Below are 22,634 nucleotides of genomic sequence, written 5' to 3'. Positions count from 1 at the left end.
CAAGTGTTCAGGAGAATCAGTCCTATACACTAGATGGAGACAAAGTCACCAGTAAATGGACAAGGCAATGAAAGGGCCATACACAAGAGATAAAAGACTAGACAAGGATAGGAGTGATAGGAATGGAGAAGAGAAGACCTACTAAAGAATGACCATCATCATCATCATTAGCACCATTATGTAAGTGGAACTGGGTCACATATTGGCGCAGTAAGAAGGAGAAAGAGCTGTGTGGAGACTCTAAATGCAGTCATCGAATGAGACCACAGGCTGAACTCAAAGAAGAAGATGGAATACTTTGCTGCAGGCTTAGATTCTATAAGAGAGACTTTAAAAAATGTTTTTCTCCACTGGTTTGAAGGGGCAACAAATAAAGGCCACTCCTCAGGCCTGTCCAATCGCAGAGTGGGGTTCCTCAGTAAAGACTATTTATAGTTCCAAGTTATTGCAGCAAGGTTATGCAACTGCTGCGTGGGGCAGGCAGGACAGCTGTCCCAAGCCCTTGCAGGGTGAGTGACCATCTGACCGTCTTTTGGATGCTTCCTGTTGGCTTAGGAGACAACAGAACAAGGTGGATTTGTTTGCCCATTAAGCAACCTGCCATTGCCCTGCCTGTACCCGCCTGTCTCCCTTTAAACATTAACCATCTCTTAAAACATTTGGGTTTTGTGCCCAAGGCCAAGGGGGTCCCAAGAGAAAGAGGAAGAGAAAAGGGGAGGAGGAGAAAAGAAGGGAGGGGGCAGGGAGGGAGACAGGGCGTTCCTTGCATCAACAATGTATTCATTCCACATTCTCTAAGTGTCCATGGTGACTCAGGCATAACAGGAATCTCAGAGTTCCAGAGCTCAGTAGAACATGACTCCCATTCTTAGAGACCCACCATCCAGTAGAGGAGAAGGATGTCTAGGCAGAAGATAAAGAGGAAAGGAAAAACTCAATGCTGTTTCTTGAACTCGGCTTCTCAATTTTTTAGAGAAGGGTTAATGGGGGAAACAAAGAGAGATGAGAGATCAAAGTTTCCAGGGCCTTTGTCTTTAGGACAAGGGTCTTAAACCTTAGTGAGCAAAAACTGACGTGGAAGGCTTGTTGGAGGCATAGCTTCCAGTTCAGCAAGCCTATTTCAGCAGGTTGGAGGCGGGCCCAGGGCTCTGCATTTTCCCAGCTCTCTGGAGGATTCAGATGCAGGTAGTCCATGACCACAAGGGGATGCTGCTCTTCCAAAGCAAGGCTGGAGAATCAGAACTGGCAACTGCCAGCCATGGGGCGGGTCCACCAGAGACTGATGAAGGAAAGAGGAAGAAGAAAGGGAAAGGAAGAGGGAAACTTAGAGAGGATTAGGGTGGGAAACAAAAAAAGAGAAACTCCAAGGTGTGCAAAAGGGAAAAGGGATGCCTCTCTAAGAAGGCCAGCGAGTATTAGCAGAGGTGCTGTGGCCGTTCAGGCTGGCTGGCGTCCCTATGTTAGCCATGATTTTTGGTCTTTCAAACTTGAGGACTTGCCTAAGCAAGCACAGAGCAAAGAACAGAAAGCTGACTTCGCTGGATGCTTGGGCATCAATATCACGTGGAATCTCCATTTTCTTTGATGCCTCTTGTGTTTCTTGCAGATCCCCTGACTGCAACATGTGCCGATCTCCAAGGGTGAGGCTGGATGAAGCCAAGGGCTGTGGAAAAGGAGACTGTTTCATAGAACTTGACACCATCTTCAGTAATTTCCCGGGTTCTTGGGCAGCTCCTTTTGGCTGTGTCCCTACCCTGCACAACTCTCCCAGCTAGTCTACTCCAGGGCAGCATCCAGCTGGTGACCTGAGTGGGCAGCGGTGCACCAGTCTCTATGAAGATAGAACTTGGATGGCCAACAGCAGTTTCCACCTCGCGGTCTACAACTCTTCATCCTCATTGCATGGAGACTGGTCTCTCTCTTCAGCTGGATTTAGGCCACCATCTGAGCCCTCAGGTATGTTCAGTCTGACCCTGGCACTATTCAGCTCTTCTACAGCATCAGGTGCGATGTACCTATTTAGCTCAACGCCATTCCTAAGGTGCGCTTCTCCCCTCCAATCCTCTCCAAATAAACATTTCCTCCCTCATTCTTTTTTTTTCTTTTTAACAATTTTATAATATAAATGTATATTAAAAATAGAGACAGGGTCTTTCTATGTAGCCCCGGCTGGTCTGGATCTCCTTGGCTCACATAATCCTCACACCTCAGCCTTCCTAATTGTTAGGATTATAGGCATGAGCCACCTCACCCAACTTCCTCCCTCATTCTTTAAGCACCTGCTCTAGTGTTACCTTCCCTATGAATTCTTCCTTTTTTCCCATTTGGAATACATTTTACTTTATTTTTTTAGTTGACAAATAATAATTGTACAAATATATGGGGTACATGGTGATGTTGTGATACATAGAAGGTATAATGATCAGATGGGGTAATTAGCATATCTGTCATCTCAAACATTATCATTTCTTTGTTTTAGAAATGTTTAAGATCCTCCTTCTAGCTCTTTGAAACTATGCTACTATTAACTATAGTCATCTTACAGTGCTATAGAACACTAGACATTCCTCCTCCTATCCACCTGTAATTTTACATGATTTAGCAAATCTCCCTGTTCTTTAACCCACCTTCCCTTTTCCCATTTCCCATTAGAAGTTTTTATCACGTGGTACTGGCACTCCATTCGGGTATGTGCCACCCATACTGCAGGTTCCAGGGATCTTGTGTCATGGGGGGTCACTGGGACAGAATGATTAGGAACTCAGGCTAACCTAATTCAGAATCTCACCACTGTCACCTGTCTGCTGTGTGACCTCAGGCCAGCTACTTCATTATCCTAGGTCTTAGTTTCCTTACTTATAAAATGGACAAATAATTGTACTTATTATTAAGGTCATAACTTGGTCCAGCACCTAAAACACTGTAGCTCTCAATAAATGTTTGTTCTTCTCATTATGCATATTTATGTCTTTACTTTAATCTCTGTGGAATTAGTAGAGTGGATGCTCGATCATGTTTATGGGATTAGCAATTAAGATGTATCATCTGTATCACTGCATCTGTCCATTAGTATATTTCAAGAAGGAATGGGCAATTCAGTATACTCGTTCATAGATCAGTATTTTATGGTGTTTCCTGTGTGCGAGGATTGGTTCAGAGTGGAATTATCTACCCAAGCTCGGGCAGTCCATCAATTGCTCTTGTTTTGTGTCCGTTGCTTGGGAGTGACTTTCTCACTTCTGTTCCTATCCTTTATATTTGCTGCCCTGTTTCTAAAGGAACAAATCAGAAAATGGTGGCTTTTTAGAAGGACCTAAAATGGAGCCTGAGTTGTCTAGAGGAAAACAGCAACAGAATTCTACCAAGTCTGTTGAAATTTGAGTTTCTCTTTTTCCCCTATCAGTTTCCACCCTGTGAAATGAGACGGGAGGAACTAAATACACTCCATAGTCCCAGTTAATTGCCGTTGTCTATGATCTTTTTTGTACATGGCTGCACTTTCAGGCTCAACAAGATAAAGCAACTTTAGCAAACAAACATAATTTAATGACTAGTTCTGGCTCTCTGATAAGGATACTCTAAAAAGAAAACAGACTGCAACCTCTACTGTTTGCCCGATTTGCTGCTTGCCTTTGCACTTGCCTGGAATTACTAGAGGCTATTTGCCTGGCTGAGCTGAATGTCTAGAAACCTGGTTTATGCCCCTTTGAGTCCAGGAATTTTGAGGAAAGATAACAAGGGTGGACTGATCTCAGAAGGAACTAAGCTCTTCTTAGAGATTTTAGTCAAAGAACAAAAGGTTAAACATGAAGAGGAAATGATTGGTAAAATAGCCAAAAAACCAGTAGCAAATTGTGCACTACCTTTGCTTCTCTTCCAGGAGAATCTGGCTATAAGTCCCTGCCTTTAACATGGAGGCTGAAGGTGGGGAGGGGCTTCAGCCTGCTCCTCAGCCCTTCCCTGTCCCTGAGACAAGGAGCACCCCTGGCATTGCAGTAGGATTTCTGCTTTGCCAGCAGGTGGGGCCCAGGCACAGTCCTTTGTCCCATCTCTTCCTCCCTCTACTATGCCATGTGGCTTACTTTGAATCCATTCTTCCTGTCAGGCCACTGTTCCTCATCCTCATTAAATCTATGCTCCTTTAGAAAAGCATTTTTAAAAATTTACATATGCCTTGTATTAGTCCATTTTGCATTGCTATAAAGAAATACCCAGGACTGGGTAATTCATACAGAAAAGAGGTTTATTTTGGCTCATGGCCCTGCAGACTGTGCAAGAAGCACAGTGCTAGCATCTGTTTTGGAGGAGACCTCCAGAAGCTTTTACGAATGGCAGAAGGTGAAGAGGACGCAGATGGTGAGAGTGGGAGCAAGAGAGAGAGGGAGGAGGTGCCAGGTTCTTTTTAACAATCAAATATCGATAACTAATAGAGTGAGAACTCACTCTTCACCAAGAAAACCACGGCATTTATGAAGGGTCCACCCCTCCTCCATGGTCCAAATACCTCCTACTCGGTCCAACTCCAACACTTGGGGGTCACATGTCAACATAAGATTTGGAGGGGACAAACCTCCAAACCATATCATATCTCTTCCCCCAAAGAGTTTATACTTGGCAGCCACTTGCCTAGGCCTGTCCCACCACCCCCAGCCAGCCAATTCCAGCTCTGGCTCCTCCCTCCCACCACTCTTGATTGACTGCTAGCAATTGGTGGCATACTTTCCTGTGTCTTAATGTCAAATCTGGAGACATTGCAGTAAAAGACAGTGCCTAAATGAACCATCCACTCAATGAATGTTTCCTGGTCATTATCTATGAGCCATTAGGCACTATGGGAGGCCCGTAGGTAGAAAGGGCCATGGGATCCAGGGGAAGGAGCAACTAGCTCTGCCTCGGGGAGCTGGGGAGGGTTTTGCAGGTAGAAAAAGGAAAGAAGGGCGGCCAGAAACAGAATGTAGAGTGTGTATGTTGAGGGGTGAGAAGCAGAGGAAGCAGAGCCCAGTCAGGAAATGGGGTCTGGTTCCAGGGAGCTGGAAGGCTGTGTGCAGGTAAAATGATGGGAGATGATGTTGTGAAAGGATGCAAAGGCATTTGGACTTGACCCTGTTGGCGATGGTATAATCATCAGGTGCCTCAGCAAGGAGCTGAAAAACAACAGGAGTTTTAGGTCTTCCCATTTAAATTAACCTGTTCAGTCAGCACCTTAGGGGTATTCAAGTAATTAAAAAGTGAACCTTGAGAAGGGATCGGTGGGGAAAACACCCCCAGGGCAAGCAGTAGGTGTGCATTCAACTTATGGAAACTGCTGTAGAAAGTGGTATCCAATTATCCCAAATCTTCAGTTTACTAGTACCAACTGACATACACCTTGCAGGGACCAAGCTTGTTTTATTGCACTCCTAGAATACAATCAACTCAGCTTCTTGCAACTCCATCATATTACTCTGTCATATATTTTCATATTCACTATATTTACATGTGTACTATATGAAATAGTAGTAAAGTGCTTTGTAACGCACAGAATGCTCTACATATAGATTGATAATTTGTATTGTAGTGCTCCATGAGTGTGCTGAGAGGCTTTAGCCAGAATACATATTACTCAGATACCCTCCACCGAGAAAGTTGCTCCCTTCAACTTCACTATAAAGTAGAAACATGGAAGAAAGAAGAGATGGGCACAGCCAATCACATCAGCCAACTCCAATTTGGTGAGCAATATTGTGATTGTTCCACATTATAGTCCCAAGGCAGCGAAGATAAAGTGTGTTTTGTAGCTCTCTAACTTTCTGGCATTTATTGGGGAAAATATTGAATTCATTAAACTGGTTTCTTTAAAAGCAGGACTTTTGGCCAGGTGTGGTGGCTCACGCCTATAATCCTAGCACTCTTCCTAGAGTGATGTGGGCAGATAACTTGAGATCAGGAGTTCGAGATCAGTCTGGCCAACGTGGTGAAACCGCATCTCTACTAAAAATAGAAAAATTAGCCAAGCATGGTAGTGGGTGCCTGTAATCCCAGCTACATGGGAGGCTAAGGCAGGAGAATCACTTGAACCCAAGAGGTGGAGGTTGCAGTGAGCTGACATGGCACAACTGCACTCCAGCCTGGGTGGCAGACCAAGTCTCCATCTCAATAAATAAATAAATAAAAGCTGGACTTTGGAGGGCCTTTCATATACTGAGAATTCAATAGTCACTGAGAATTCAAAGAAAGTTATTTGAATCCAGTATTTCTCAAAGTTGATTTGACCACCAAATCTCCTATTTCCTGTTCTACACTGCCTGGAGGTCCTTCGAGAAATATAGTTTACTCTCCATCCTATATTTCATACGGAAAATGTCCATTTCTGGGGGAAGCTGCAGGTAACCTGAATTGTAGGAACTAGTCCAAGAGGCATTACCAGAAGCTGCACCCATGGAAAGCCAGCAGCGCCTCGTCTCTGAGGCTGATCCTCTCCCTGTATGTAGCCTTGGGTCTGATCTGAGAGGCCTCCTCTGAGGTTCTTAGCTAAGACCTGCCCTACTTCCCATCTGCCTCGCCCCACATGACTACCTCTTTATTCCAGCCCTGACTAGTAGCCTCATCCCTACCTCCCTACTATTTCCTTTGCTTGATATTTGTAACCCTGGCCTGGGGCTTATTGTAAAAACTCAGGGAAAAGGACCCAAGGCTACCTCGATCATATTCTCTCATTAATGTAATACCGGCTTATGAAATATCACTATTCTATTCTATTCTATTCCATTCCATTCTATTCTATTCCATTCATTTTATTTTTGACATGGAGTCTCACTCTTGTCACCTAGGCTGGAGTATAGTGGCCCGATCTCGGCTCACTGCAACCTCCATCTCCTGGGTTCAAGTGATTCTCCTGCCTCAGCCTCCAGAGTAGCTGGGATTAGAGATGCCCACCACCATACAAGGCTCACTTTGTATTTTTAATAGAGATGGAGTTTCACCATGATGCCAAGACTGGTCTTGAACTCCTGAGCTCAAGCGATCCACCCGCCTCAGCCTCCCAAAATGCTTAGATTATAGGCATGAGCCACCATGCCCAGCCCACTTCCTTCATATTTTTAAGTTGTCGTTTGTTTCTGTTGTAGGTGGGAGGTTCTTTTAGGATTCCTTTTGTTCTGTGATCTAAGTCTCATAGTAATTATTTTCTTAATTTTACACATGCTCCCTACGGTATCATCTGGTTTTCAGTCTTCATGTTGTGTCTGTCTTGTTTTCATCTCTGATGCTTTTGGTTGTCTTCATTTAAAGGCAAGGAGACACCTTCCTTTGTTTTTGTTTTCGTGTTTATGATTAATAACATGCGATTCTTTTTTTAGTGTGATGTTTTCAGAATTACCTGCACAAAGTGTTGTGGCCCAGAAAGCAGCACTGAATGGGAGCACCTTCCCCTTTGTACTGGGGAGAGCTAGGTTTTCCTGGTCTGGCCTCTTTGGGGTTTTGGTTCCTAGGCTTCTGACTCTCTAAAGACACTCCTGAGTTATCTTTGTAAAGCAAACGATAGCTGATTTCTGAAATCACATGATATATTTTAAATAATTAAATCCCAAATCTTGCATTCGAATAAGAAACCATCCTCCAGCTTCAAGCTTTCCCTCCATCAGCATTAGTTTTTATTCAAGCTAAAAAGTCCTCCTGGCTCTCCTCCCTCTACTAAAATTCTTGGTTACTTTCAAAAGCCCCATTTTACTTTGTTTGTTTTATCTTGTTTTGTTTTAAGATGGAGTCTCGCTCTGTCACCCAGGCTGGAATGTAGCAGTGCCATCTCAGCTCACTGCAACTTCTGCCTGCCCATTTCAAGCAATTCTCCTGCCTCTGCTTTCAGAGTAGCTGGGATTACAGGTGTGCACCACCACACCAGGCTAATTTTTGTAGAGACGGGGTCTTCCCATGTTGACCAGGCTGGTCTTAAACTCCTGACCTCAAGTGATCTGCCTGCGCTGGCCTCCCAAAGTGCTGGGATTACAGGCATGAGCCACCACGCATGGCCCATTTTACTTTAAATAATATAATTTCTTCCATTCTTCCAGGCATTCACCTGGTTCCTGGGTCTTTTGTGCTGTAGCTCTATATTTCTAGCTACTTTTGGAAAAGATCTTTCTGGAGGCCCAATGAACTTGTCACATCAGCCTGTCCAGAGGTAAAGCACATTTCCCTGCACACAAGTGCCTCTCCCTTCCTGTCTTTAACTTCATCAAGGCACACAGCACCCTCTCCAATGCTGAGCAAGCTCAGATCCTCCTGGTCTTCATGGTGTCTTTCTTTTTCCTTATGCCATTGGTCTAATGTGATTGAACTTAAATTTTGCACATTTTGCATCAGTCATTCTCTTGCATGAATCTCTTCCTCTCCCTCCCTTCTGCTGTCACCAGCTCTTGTCCTCTCTTTTCTGGACTGCTAAATAACCTCTTTAGTGGTGGTCCTGTGGTCTTCCCTTCCCCTCCTCTAAACCTATTCTCTACTCAGTATCAAAAAAGACTTAATCAGCAATGAATTCTCCCCACCCAACCCTTGACCCATTGTCATTCTCTGGCATAAGATCCTCACCAACAGGGCAAAGTGCAACTGTGGCCAGCTCATGCCTTCAAGAGAAGGGTTGAAGGTCATTGTGAGCCTGAACCAAGTAAGTCTAACTGCTCCTTCACTCGCTCACCCAAAACTACAGCAGCTTTCTAAGACCACGTTCCCATAGCTCTGGGAATTCCTCCAAGCTTGAACTCTGGTCTAGTTTCCCCAGTTTATATCCTATGCTTCATACCAAGATCTTCCCACTTTGCCTATCCTATAAGAAGTAGCGGCCAGGTTGGACTTTTTCTGATGAGTTTTGGAGGTTGCTTCTTGGCTCACCCTTAGTACCTTGGTCTACTAGTCACAGGTAAGCTCCACAAAATCTAGGTGACTGGGATACTGCAAGCCAGCCCAGGCCCAACACTATGGCCTTCTACTGGTTAGGCACAGGATCCAGATGAGACTTCTAGTGCCCATAATAAAGATGATGAGGTTTGCAAATGTGAAGTTCGCTGGCAACTTCTTATAGTTCATAACAAATATTTATAGTTTGCTCATTCATTGAGTCATCCAACAAGTATTTATAGAGACCACCAAGTACCATATACATTCTATAATGTTAGGGATATAGCAGAGAAAACGTCAGACAAGGTTTCTGCTCATCAAATCTGTATTCTACTGTTGGAGGAAAAGAGATAGCATCAATAATTGTCAATGATCTTAAATGTCTGAAGACAATTAGCTGTATAAGATGTAAGTGACTGAGAGAGAAGGGTTATTTTAGACAAAATGCTCAAGGAATTAGCTCTGGGAATATGACATTTAAATAAAGATCTGAATGACAAGAAGAAGATAGCATGCCAATTTTGGTGGACAGAGTATAGTGGGTAGAGAGACCAGCAAAAGTATAAAACCCTAAAGTGAAACTAAACTTGAATGGGTTTGAAGGACAGGAAGAGAACAACGTGGCTGGATTTGATGAACAAAGAGGTGAATAAGAGGAAATTATGTCAAACGGGAAGACCCTGACTAGATCACGTAGGGCCTTGGTAAGTGATATGGTTTGGCTGTGTCCCCACCCAAAATCTCATCTTGAATTGTAGTTCCCATCATTCATTCCCACTGTGGGAGGGATTCAGTTGGAGGTAATTGAATCATGGGGGTTATTACCCCCATGCTGCTGTTCTTGTGGTAGTGAGTGAGTTCTCATGAAATCTGTTGGTTTTATAAGGATTTTCCCCTCTTTTTCTCAGCACTTCTCTCTTGCCTGCCACCATATAAGACATGCCTTTGCTTCTTCTTCTGCCACGATTGTGAGGCCTCCCCACCCTTGTAGAACTGTGAGTTCATTAAACCTCTTTTCCCTTTTAAATTACCCAGTCTCAGTTATGTCTTTATTAGCAGCATGAGAACAAATTAATACAGTAAGTTTGCATAAGATATTTGCACTTCCCTTTGAAAGCAATGGGAAGCTGTGCTCTGCATACCCAGAAGAAAAGTGAGATTGGAAACCATGGTGATTGAAGACCTATTGGGAGCGGAGACTTGAGCCCTGAGGGAGAGAGTGACTGCAAAGTTTCTCAGATTCTCTGCAGCTGGGGATGATATCTGGATGGGATGCCTGGCCCCTAAGGCTAGTGAGGAGTTCAAAGAAGAAGGAGCAGAAATTGAATTCAGGGGAGACTAAGCAAAGACTCCATATTCTGTAAGTGCTCCTAGAGGGGAAGGGTTAGAGAGGTTGGTAGAGGGGTCCAGGATTGCAGAAAGCTGGAGGTTCCAGCTCTAAGACAATGCTACTTGAGCCTCAAGACAGAGGCACGATTATATGTGGCAACAATGAAGTCATTTTGAAGAAGCAAAAATACTCAGGGCAATGGACTGAATGCTAGTGTAATTCACAAATTCATATGTTGAAACCCTAACTCCCTATGTGATGGGATTAGGAGGTAAAGCCATTTGGAGTTAATGAGGGTGGAGTTCTCAGGAACAGGATTGGTGCTCTTATTAAAGGGACCCCAGAGCATTCTCTCACCCTCATTCCACCATGTGAGGATATAAGAAGTCTGCCATATACAACCTGGAAAGGGCCTCCACCAGAACCTGACCATGCTGACACCTTGATCTTGGACTTCCAGGCTCCAGAACTGGGAGAAATACATTTCTGTTGTTTGCATGTAACCCAGTCTATGTGGTATTTTGTTGTGGCAGCCCAAATGAGCCCAAACACCCACATTCATCACCAGCAGGCCCTGGACATATTATCCTATTGATTCTCAGTTCTGCTGTCTTGCACCATGGACACCCTGAAACAATACACACACATACGTAAAAATAAATGTAAAAATGACACCGTGATATTTATGTAGGGTGGGCCCCAGATATGCCTACTATGCTAATAGTATAAATCCTAGCCTCAGGCAAATGGCCTTCTTGACCTTCCAAAGGACTAATAAGCAGATCTCCCTTGAGAAGGGCTTTCTCCTTTCATGATTGTTCTTTTTCTTGCATGGTAGATTTTACCTTTGCTAATATGCAATGATTAAAAAAAAAAAAAAAAAAAAAAAAAAGAGGAAAAAAAGCAACCCTACCAAATAGAGGAGACTTTGAAAGTGTGAAGACTGCTCAGTTCTCTGACAAGCCCTGCTGCCTCAGCCCACAGTAAGGCACTGGAATAAAATTAGGACTGTATGAAGGATGAATGGGCCCAGTCTGTCTCCTGTAGAGCCCTGCCGTGTGGACAGGGCCAGAGTCATCTCTTGGCTCATAAGCTGGAACAGAGCGCCTTTCATTCAAAGTTCCCAGGACACTTCACAGCTGCTAAAATGATCCTAAGCAAATATTTGTAGTCATACAGTACAGGTGGGAATATGGAGGTACCAGGAAGAACAAGGATTGGTCAAAACCCCCAGAGTCAACTGCAGAGGTAGGACCAGAAGCCAGGACCTGAGCCAGTTCAGGCCTCTGTCAGCAGGATAGGGCCTGGGAAAGGAGGGTGGCATTTCGTGACTGGGAAGAGTCATGATCAAACAAATTTGGCGGGGTCCACAGTAACAGCTGGCTGTGAGCCCACCGCTTCCTAATGCAGTGCCACTCAGGCAAGTATGTGCCTTGGTGACCTGCAGTTCTAAGTGGCCAGGGACCTTTAATAATTCAAGCCCTCTAATTAGATTGACAGTGTCTGTCAGAGTGAGATGTGCTGCTGAGTGTTTTCTGTGTTCCAGACAAATTCACTTTATAGCCTCAGGGGCCCAAAAGGGAAATGCACAAAATGAGCATGTGATTGTGCTGCCAAGACAAGGGTGAGTGCAAGATAGTCTGCCTCCCAGAGGCTGCAGGCTGGAGTCCAGGTTGGGACTTGAAGTCAGGGTAAGAAAGTGTACTTGGATATGGTCCTTCAGGGCGGAGGCCGCCACATTCTTGTCCTACTGACCTTGAAATAAACAAAACTCCAATAACATGTTATCAGTTGGAATCAATTGCAATTGATTAGCTGGATGGCAGACAAGGCAGAAAGGATTTGGGAGGAAGGAAAAGAAAGAGAAAATAAACTGGGCTCCAGGACTCAATGGCAGGCTGCCACCACCACAGCGCTGTCACTGCATGTGGTCCTTAGAGGCTGCTTTGTCCTAGGGCTTCTTCCAAGGCTTGGATATAAACAGAGGCCTCCCCAGATGCCAGGAACTCCGCAGAGCTTCAGGCCTCATCGAAAACCTCCCACATGGCCTTGGAGAGGCCAGTGGCCATTCTGGCAATACAGACTGTACAAATTCAAATGCAAACGCCTCCATTGCTAGCTGTAGGATCTTGGGCAAATCATATAATCTCTTAGTGTCTCATTTCTCTGGCCACAAATAGCTTGTACCCAGCAGAGTTGTGAAGTAAGAAGCTGATAGAGTGAAGAAGCACTTGGCACACAGCTCGCCTGCAGCAAGAGCTCAAAGCGTCAGTCTTTATTATTATGGTTATGCAGCAAGCCCAGGACACTCCAGAACTTATTAAATGTCAGCTCCCTCTTCAATGCAGATCCAAATTCACTCTTGGGTCCAATTTAACTTGGGAGTTACATATAAGACCTAATTCTCAAATCAAAGAGCTTTGGACAAAAGACCACCTTTGATGGAAGGTGAGGAAGGAAGTCAGGCAGTGTTGACGAGTCTTTCATCACTGACACTTTGCTCAGCATCAGTCAAGGCTGGCCCTCGGTAAAACAGAGAGACAGGCCAAATGTGCTGTCATTGAGCTGCACCTTTCTAGAGCCTACCATCCCAGAATTTATGACCCCAGAAACCCCAGGGCTGAAGTTTTGGCACAGCCTGTCACCCTAAATCAATTGACAGACTTTCAGTGAAGTCGCCCACCAAGGGAGCATGTCTGCAAAATGCTGGCCTGGGCCCAGCAATGGAAAGGCTTTTGTTGTTGTTGTTGTTGTTGAGATGGAGTCTCCCAGGCTGGGGTGCAATGATGCGATCTCTGCTCACTGCAACCTTCACCTCCTGGGTTCAAGCAATTCTCCTGCCTCAGCTTCCTGAGTAGCTGGGATTGCAGGCACCTGCCACCACACCTGGCTAATTTTTGTATTTTTAGTAGAGGCAGAGTTTCACCATGCTGGCCAGCTGGTCTCGAACTCCTGACCTCAGGCAATCCACCCGCCTTGGCCTCCCAAAGTGCTGGGATCACAGGTGTGAGCCACCGCGCCCGGTGGAAAGGTATCTTGTATACTGTAGAGGGCCACAAAGATGTTAAGGGGTGTTATGCTATGATTGTTACTACTTTTCTTTGGAAAGCCAGTTGTTCAACATCTACATCATAGTCAACGAAGCAAAGGAAACCAGATAGATTTGGGTTTGCAATTGCCTCTGTGGCTGACACATGTGACTACAGACAAGTTCCTTCACCCTTCTGAGCCTAGTTTCTCCCTCTGTGAAGTACTCAGAGAACAGGATTGCTAAATGGACTGAAAGTGGTAAGATAGAGCTTGCGCTTGCCACAGACAGAGAATCAACCAAGGTTCCTTCTCCCTTCTCTCTCTGGTGAAAACACAGGGTTTTTTGTTTTGTTTTGTTTTGGTTTGGTTTGGTTTGGTTTTTAACATAGAAACGAACTTCAGACCAGGCATGGTGGCTAACGCCTGTTAATCCCAACACTTTGGGAGGCCGAGACAGGCAGGTAACCTGAGGTTGGGAGTTTGAGATCAGCCTGATTAACATGGAGAAACACTGTATCTACTGAAAATACAAAAAATTAGCCATGCATGGTGGTGCATGCCCATAATCCCAGTTACTCAGGATTCTGAGGCAGGAGAATTGCTTGAACCTGGAAGGCAGAGGTTGAAGTGAGCCGAGATCACTCCATTGCACTCCAGCGTGGGCAACAAGAGCAAAACTCAATCTAAAAAAAAAAATTGTAACTTTGGAAACTAGAAAGCAAGATTGGCACCAGGGAAAGCTTCAGTGGTGAATTGTTTTCATAGCAGCTCCACTCCCTTCAAAGACCATGCAGAGAGGGAGTATCTACTTTGGTGTGGTTCAGCTTTTAGCAGCCATTGCTTGCAAAATAAGTGGTATTTGGGAGTGCTTTCAATATGCAGAGATGTTTTGTTGGCCCAGGTCCTGTCTCTGCGGACTCCAACAGCAGGAGCTTGCAGATGTGTGTGGAAAGGGTAGAAGAGCCTGCCCAGGAGGCTGAGCTAGAGGAGCCTCAGTGCCAGGCTTTGTGTGTTGGCTAGAAAGCTACTCGAAGCCCTTAGTGGGCGGCAAAGAAAACCACCCACAGGCCAGAGCATGTGAGGAGTGTCCGGGTGCCATGAGAACATTCTACTCAACTCCACCTGAGAGAGCCATTGCTCTTGATGACTTCTCATATGTCCCCTGCCTGGACTGCTTCCAAGCCTCCAGGCCAGCTGGTCTAGGATCTGCTGAGAAGCTATGTGTGTGAATCTCCTACAACCTGGCAGCCAGTGGCTGGGCACCTGTCAGTCTTTGGGGTGAGAGATTGTGGAGGGGCATGGGTTTATCCTTCCTCCATCAATTCAACAGGGGGGTGGGGGTGGCGGGGAGCTCTCTCTGCCCTGACCTTATTCTCTTCTGCTTCCATTGTACTAACACCACCACCTCATGGACAGACCTGCTCACTACAGGTAGCATTTATTTTATTTTATTTTTTTCCGGTTACGACTGTCCTTTGGGAAAATGAATCCTCCTCCTGACAAGCGCTTCAACCTTCTAGGCTGTCGGGATGCAAAGGAAAGCAAAGCCCAGGAAAAATATCCTTAGGGAATATGAGCACACTGGACCCAGAGTAGCAGACATTATGTGTATTCATAGACATATACAGGTTATGTATGTATGTATTTACATATATGAAATATGCATGTTATGTGTATTCATAGACATAAACAGTTTATATATGTATGTATTTACATATATGAAATATGCATGTTATGTGTATTCATTGATATATACAGGTTATTTATGTATGTATTTACATATATGAAATATGCATGAGATATAAGATATATCTACATATATCTACAAACATCTCATATATATGAAATCTCATATATGTGAGATCTATATATCTACATATCATAGATATGAAATCTATACATATCTGCAGAGCTCTATACATATATTATATATATATATATATATATATATATATATATATATATATCTTTTTTTTTTTTCAGACAGAGTCTCGCTCTGTCACCCAGACTAGAGTGCAGTGGTGCCATTTCGGCTCACTGCAACCTCCGCCTCCCAGGTTCAAGTGATTCTCCTGCCTCAGCCTCCTAAGTAGCTGGGATTATAGGTATGCACCACTACACCCGGCTAATTTTTGTATGTTTTTAATAGAGTTGGGATTTCACCATGTTGACCTGGCTGGTCTCGAACTCCTGACCTGGTGAATCACCTGCCTTGGCTTCCCAAAGTGCTGGGATTACAGGCGTGAGCCACCACACCTGGTTGAGATCTACATATATGTACATACATATAAAAAATATGAGAGTTCTACATATATCTATGCACATATCCCATAGATACTGCATATATCTATATTTTCTTTATTACATAAAGAAAACAATAACATAAATACATCTAGGAGATATCTATGGGATATATGTGTAGATATATGTATGAGATATCTATGAGATATGTATGTTTGTATGTGTGCATGAGCTCCAGCTAATCTACATTCAACATCTTTTTTTAAATGTAAAAATATATTACACAGTATATATTAAGCATATGTAAATATATAATATTAATATTGCATAGATATTCCTGGGCCATTTTGAGGTCAACCTTGAAACACCCTGTTCTGCTTTTCATGTACTTCTCAGGCTACAGACTTTATTATTTCTTTTCCACCCCGATGTATGTTTTATCTTGATGTCAATGGAACAAAAATGATTGAGCCTCTGCCCTCAGGCTGCATATCAGGAAAAAGTGCTAGTGCTGGGCACTAGTAACAGATGCAAAGGGCCAAGCTCAGGCTGGGCACACGTGGGTATAGGTGAAGGTGGAGGTGGTGGAGCTGGTGGGTGCAGCTGCTTCTCTGGAGCTGTGGTCTTAGAGAAGACAATGCCGATGTCCCTCAGGAAGACCCCACAGCCCTTGCCCTCCAGAAGCCATGTAGGTAGTTAACTTTCTTGACCTCAATTAGTTGAATGAATGAACTAATTAGAGCTTGGGAACTTGATTCTAGTGCTGATGGTTCTTTGGCATTGTAAACACAGAAGATGGAGAGGCAACGTCATGTTGGAAGTCTGGTTATTTTGCAAAGAATGAAGTGAAACTGGAGGTGGCGGGGCCTCAGCACTTCTGGATGTCTAGACAGAATTCACTCCTTTGCACAGGTCCCTTGTATCAGAGATGGTGGGCAGACTGCTGCCTTAGGTAACAATTTTATTACATAAAGAAAACAATAATGAGAACTCTCGTTTCATGCACTCTCCTCCGCAGTCTACACCAGTGAGCTCTGAGAAGAGTTTAGAGGCTAGAATATAATAAAGAAGCGACTCCACCCTTCCAAAAACTTTCATTAATTGTCCAGTCCCTTCAGTTTGGTTAGAAATTGAGAAGTGACTAGGTCAAACACCTTATGCAGTCTACTAACCAGTGGAGCCGAAGATTCAGCATTTCTAGCATGTTCCCAGGAGTAATCAGATACATGTGTGCAGAAAAATTGGTCTCCTCTAAGATTTCCTACTGGGTATTGACTTGGGGGTCCAAATTTTAAATGCAGTTGCAGTTTAGAGTAAGGGACAGCCCCAAATGCTAGAGGAGGAGTCACAGCTCTTGCAGAGGAAGAGGGTCAAGCCAGGCTGAGAGTAGAATGTTGCCGTGGTTAAAATGCTCGTGGATAATGGAGAATTATTGGTTTGGGGAAGGGGAGAAAGAAAAGGGAGTTTTATGAGTGCAAGGAACTGAGTGTCATGATGATTATAATGCTACTAAAATGCAGTGATGGTTCTGTAGCACAGAAACCCTCATCTCAAGGCACTGGCCTTTTTGTCCTCCAAATTGAAGTTTGCCTTTGACTTAATGGAACAATTTTCTTCTGGTGCCTTAATAGCCTTATCATTCCAAGATGGATTGCAATGTGAACTGGTCTTTTTCCATTTCGTGTCCCAAACCGCAGCACAATTAGTTTTGAAATAAATATCAATAGCTTCTGAGGGAGGCTGTGAATGCAAGGCTGACCAGCCACAGAGAAGGACTTAGAGGTTCTGATTGTGCCCATTGTGCTAAGACATCCTGTGATTCCTGAGAGTCATTAATTATGGTGCACATTCATTGAGCATTTTTGATGCAAAGTAGTTTAAAAGACAGAAGGAAGATGGAGTTTGTTTTAAAGGTTTTAAACAAAGATCACCACTGTCTCAAAAAAGCTGTGCAGGTTTCGATAAACTCATGATCTTTCTGTTTTGACAATTTCCAATCACATGTGGAGATGACCCTGCCATCCCACCCACCCTTCAATCTGAGTGAGAACAGATATTATTGGTTGAATTATATTCTCCACTGAGAAGTCCTTGGAAATAGGGTCACTACAGATATAATTAGTTAAGACGAGGTCTCCACTTACTGGAGTAGGTTGGGGCCTTAATCTAATCTGACTGGTGTCCTTAGGAAAAGAGAAAATTTGGACATACACACTCACACACAGGGAGGATGCCATATGAAGATGAAAGCAGACATTACGATGGGGCATTATCTGCAAGCCAAGGAACACCGAAGATTCCCACCAAGTCATTAGAATCCAGGAACAGGCATGGAACAGATTCCTTCTCACAGCTTTTAAGAGCCAACCCTGCCGACACCTTGATCTCAGACTTCCAGCCTCCAGAACTGTAAGATGATCTACTACTACTGCTGAACCCACCCATCTGTCATGCTTTGTTATGGCAGCCCTAGCCAGCTAAGACAACAGATCAATAATAAACTTAAGTACATCAATAAAATTAAGTTGTTATATGTATGGTCTTGGGGAAAATCATTTAACCTCTGTAAAATGAAGACATTGAAGCAAGTGGTTGGTGAAATCCCTTGCAGGTAAAGCATTCTGTGATTTTATAAAATTCTGATTTTATAAAATATTGATCCATTTAATGCCATTTTGTAGATTCTACCTGAGAAGTGAAAGCTGAGAAAAAGCAGCTATACCCAGGAGGGGCAGGGCTCATCTGGAAAAGAGAGGGCCTGCTTTGAGCAGCTATAAAATCAAACCACCAAGGAACCAGAGGGATCTTCACCCAGTGGGGACTCTCACTATTAAATGGAGACTGAAGCATGTCTGGGTGAGCAGCAGACAGGCTTTGCAAGCCAAGCAGGGACCCCAGGCTCCTCCTCCTGCACCAAGCATCAGCACGAAGAGGAGAGAGCCCAGCAGGCAGAACAGTCTAGAAGCAGTCAGTGGTTTATAAGTCATACTAAGAGGGCTGGCCTGAGTTTCTGTCCTCCCAATTTGACCATAAGCAGAGGGCAAGGGGACCAACTTACCAACCTTGTGGCTGTTTAAGAACATTTGTTAATGGAAATTCTTGCTAAGGTGACAGGTGGGAGCCCAGAGTCACTGTAATTTGGGTATAAAAGGAAATGTGGCCCGGACATGGTAGCTCACACCTGTAATCCTAGCACTTTGGGAGGCCAAAGCAGGTGGATCATGAGGTCAGAAGATTGAGACCATCCTGGCCAACATGGTGAAACCCTGTCTCTACTAAACTATAAAAAACTAGCTGGGTGTGGTGGTGCACACCTGTAGTTCCAGCTACTTAGGAGGTTGAGGCAGGGGAATTGCTTGAACCCGGGAGGCGGAGATTGCAGTGAGCCAAGATCAAGCCACTGCACTCCAGCTTGGTGACAGAGCAAGACTCCATCTCAAAAAGATGAAAGAAAAAGAAAGGAAATGTGAGTCCAGGTTGTAGTCACCAGCAGGTGGCACATGGGCATCGGGTTGCATGTTCACTTCTAAGCTGGACAGAGCAGTGGCCGTGTTGGGCTTACATTACCACTGTCCATAATCCATGCCTTACACTTTGCAAACACTCAATTTCTTGCACAAAAGGAGGATAATGAAGTACGAATTTGTTCCAGGAATAGGGAAAACAATTTACCAATGTAGTAATTAGGGCCATGTTACCCTTCTAGACTCAATTTTAATTAGCTGTTTATTGGAATTAATTTTTGTCATCATTACGTTGATTATATTATTTAGTGCCAGTTGGTGAGGGATAATGTGTGTGACCACAAAGCTCAGCTTAGCCATTCAAGAATTTGAATGGAAGAGGCAAAGTTACGCTTTTGCTTTTTCTGGTATCATCAACAAATATTATCACCACCTTGCACACAGCTCTGTGGTGTGTGCAAGATGCCATGCTGGACACTTGTAATTAAGTTGCCCAGCCACATAGAAAGTGGACAATACTTATTCTTCAGAATAATACAAGAATAAAATCCTATGATTCCCAAGCAACCCTGCTATTCTCTCTGTTTTTGTACTCTTATTTTTTCCTCTTCCAGGAATGCCCTGTCCTGTAAAATGACTCCCATCCTTCAAGACCTACCTTTCAAATGACCTTATCCACCCATTTTCCCCAAATCTAATGAACAGAAACATCCCTTCCTTTGTATACCCAGAACTCATTGTAGGGCTCTCATGGAACTTCTATGCTACTGTGTATTATAGCTAATGGTTATTTGTCTCATTAAAGTATATGTTCCCCAATATAGTGAGTTGAAGAGTGTCCCCCAAAATTTGTGTCTACCTGAAACCTCAGAATAGGTGACCCTATTTGGAAATAAATGTTTTTGCAGATATAATTAAAGATCTAGAGATGAGATCATCCTGTATTTAGGATGGGCCCCAAATCTAGTGACTGATGTCTTTATAAGAGAAAGGAAGAGAGATTTGGACACAGAGAGACACACAGGGAAGAAGTCCATACGAATATGGAAGCAGAAATTAGACTTCTGCAGCCACAAACCAAAAAACAGCAGAGGCTGCCAGAAACTGAAGTGACCAGAGGCAAAGGAGAAGTCTCCTCTATTGCTTCCTGCAAGCGAAGTCCTAGCTGACACCCTGATTTCAGATTTCTGGCTTCCAGAACTGTGAAATAATAGATTTCTATTGTTTTAAGCTACCCAGTTTGTGGTAATTCATTATGGCAGCCCTGGGGAACTAATACGCCTGAGTATTATCTATGATTTACCTTTGTATCTCCTCAAATTTGCTCATAAGCATTTGTGAAAATACTGTACTTGCTACATTGCAAGTCATTAATCTCACCTCTTTTTTAGCCATAATGGCTAAAGAAGTACTTATTTTAAAAAATCAAGGACAAGCAAAATCAAATTATATTAATTAGTTGTTTCTGATGTGTGTCCTGGGGGGTACACATGACTTTTGTGTGTAAAGGAACCAAGCAACAATTCTTGGATCTGGGTACAAACAGTGGTCCTGCTGATGCAAAATCTGAATGAAGTCCTGACTGCCAGGAGGGAACCCCATACTCATAGTTAGAGGGACTTCTGGAAGAATTGAGATCCACTCTCTGTGGCCCAGAGTGACACATAAAAACAAGTTTCTAGGCTGAGTGCAGTGGCTCATGCCTATAATCCCAACTCTCTGGGAGGCCGAGGTGGGAGGATCACTTGAGGCCAGGAATTTGAGATCAGTGTGGACAACATAGCAAGATCCCCCCTCTAAAAAATATTAAATAATTAGCCAGGCATGCTGATGTTCACCTGTAGCCTCAGCTACTCAGGAGGCTGAGATGGTAGGATCACTTGAACCCAGGAGTTTGAGGCTCACAGTGAGTCCTGATCATACCACTGCATTCCAGCCTGGACAGAAAGAGACACTGTTTTTAAGAAGGAAGGGAAGGGAAGGGAAGGGGAAGTGGAAGCAGAAGGCAAGGGAAGGAAAAGGAGAAAGAAGAAAGAAAAAGAAACAAGTTTCTAGATCACTAGTTGGCCTGGGTGACAGAGAGAGAGACCCTGTTTTTAAGAAAAGGAAAGAAAGAAAGAAAGAGAGAGAGCGAAAGAGAAAGAAAGAAAGAGAGAAAGGAAGGAGGGAAGGAAGGAGAGAAATGGAAGTTTCTGCATCACTAGTTGGTCACTTGAAAGGCACAAAGACAAGATAAGAATTCACCAAATGCCACATGCCCAGGAATTTGGAGCCAAGACAACCTTAGTTTCAGGTAGAATTGTCTATCATAATTTGGAGTTACCTGCCTAAGAGGTCTCCCTAGTGGGCACAGGGGTTGGGTTGAAAGGTCAGAATTGGATATTCATTTCTTTTGTTAAGCATTGACTCTTCGTCCTACCTGTTTTTCATGCCTGAGCACCTCTGGGAGATCTCCTCAGAAATCCACTAATTTTTTAGTGGTTCTTAATTTATCAAATAATAGTCATAATAGCTAACATATATTGAGTGCCTGCCCAATGCCAGGAATTGTATGCATTAAGCACTTTGCATATATTAGATCATCAAATTCTCATAGCAACCCTACAAAATCGGTATTGAAATCTTCAATTTACAGATGAGAAAATTTGAGCCTCCAGAGGTAAAATAAGTTTCTTGTGGTCATATAACTAGTCAGTATGCTGGGTCTCCAGCCCAGTCATCCTGTCTCCAAAGCTCAGGCTGCTGGTTCAAGTGAATACTGCTTTTCTCAGGGTGTCTCTGACTCATTGAAGGCATGTGTGATTATCAGGATCATAGTAACAGGAGAAAAAAGAGCAGCCAAAGTGGGGCTGCTGCCCAAAACCAGCTCCACAATTTTTTCCACATCTACTCATCCTGGGATGCACAAGGTCTGTTGAAAGCAGGGTCATGTAGAAATTGAGTGGTAGTTTTGAATGCATCCACTAAGCAACCAACTAAGCACCTGCAGCCCCGTTTTCTGCACTGAGAGCACGTTGCACATTCCCTTGATTTTTCGCATCAGAACCAAACGTGACTCCCAGGACTCCCTCTATGCTACTTCACTTTGCTGAGCCCTTCCCAGGTGTACTGGTCAATGAGTCAAATTCACAGCTGGGGAAGCAGATGAGACTCCATATTTGCTGAGAACATAGAGGCCTTTCCAGAGCCTGCTCCTGCTGCTGTCATTTTGCTCATTCTGATTGAAACACTCTGTCTTTGTTGTCAAGCTCTTTTCCACTCATTAATATTTATGTGATGAGTGCACTGATATTATTCTATTATTAGCCACAAACCAGGGGCAAATCACCATTTCAATTGATAACTGCTTTTTAAGTTCTTACATCCACTGCTTTGCAATTCCATAATCACACTGTTTCCCAGGTCTTCCATGAATAATAATCAAAGGAAAAAACATAAAATCCCAGCAAGATTTCCATCCAGAACCTGCCAGCACAGGGCTGTTCTTTTGACTTCTTGCCTCAATGGCATTTCCTGGAGTAGCAAGTTATTTAATGCTTACATAGTGATATCTGATCTGTATTTCTGTTTCCCCCCAGTAGCCACTGGAACTCTCTCGTTCAAACACAAGTGAAACCAGAGAGAAGGCAGTCACCCTGCAGGATACCACACAGCTGTGCTTTTTAGTATTTCCCCAAAAGGCTTCTTATGGTAGCAAC

General features: G+C 43.8%; 1 long non-coding RNA gene across 3 annotated transcripts; it reads left to right on the top strand.

The window, feature by feature from the left end:
• Positions 1–708: 708 nt before the first annotated feature.
• Positions 709–22,192, top strand: LOC141580844 (uncharacterized). Of its 3 annotated transcripts, none has more exons than XR_012513221.1 (4): positions 709–1,956; positions 5,558–5,711; positions 8,049–9,866; positions 17,661–22,192. It is a non-coding gene; the product is annotated as an uncharacterized LOC141580844 (long non-coding RNA). The 3 variants fall into 3 exon arrangements; XR_012513222.1 differs by lacking the exon at positions 17,661–22,192 and adding an exon at positions 9,989–14,877; XR_012513220.1 differs by lacking the exon at positions 17,661–22,192 and having other exon boundaries at positions 8,049–14,877.
• The last annotated feature ends 442 nt before the right edge of the window (positions 22,193–22,634 follow it).

Source organism: Saimiri boliviensis, chromosome 13 (genome assembly GCF_048565385.1).
Source record: "Saimiri boliviensis isolate mSaiBol1 chromosome 13, mSaiBol1.pri, whole genome shotgun sequence".
Taxonomy (NCBI): Eukaryota; Metazoa; Chordata; class Mammalia; order Primates; family Cebidae; genus Saimiri; species Saimiri boliviensis.
The sequence above is the reverse complement of the archived record's forward strand: the minus strand, read 5'-3'. Positions and strand labels throughout refer to the sequence as shown.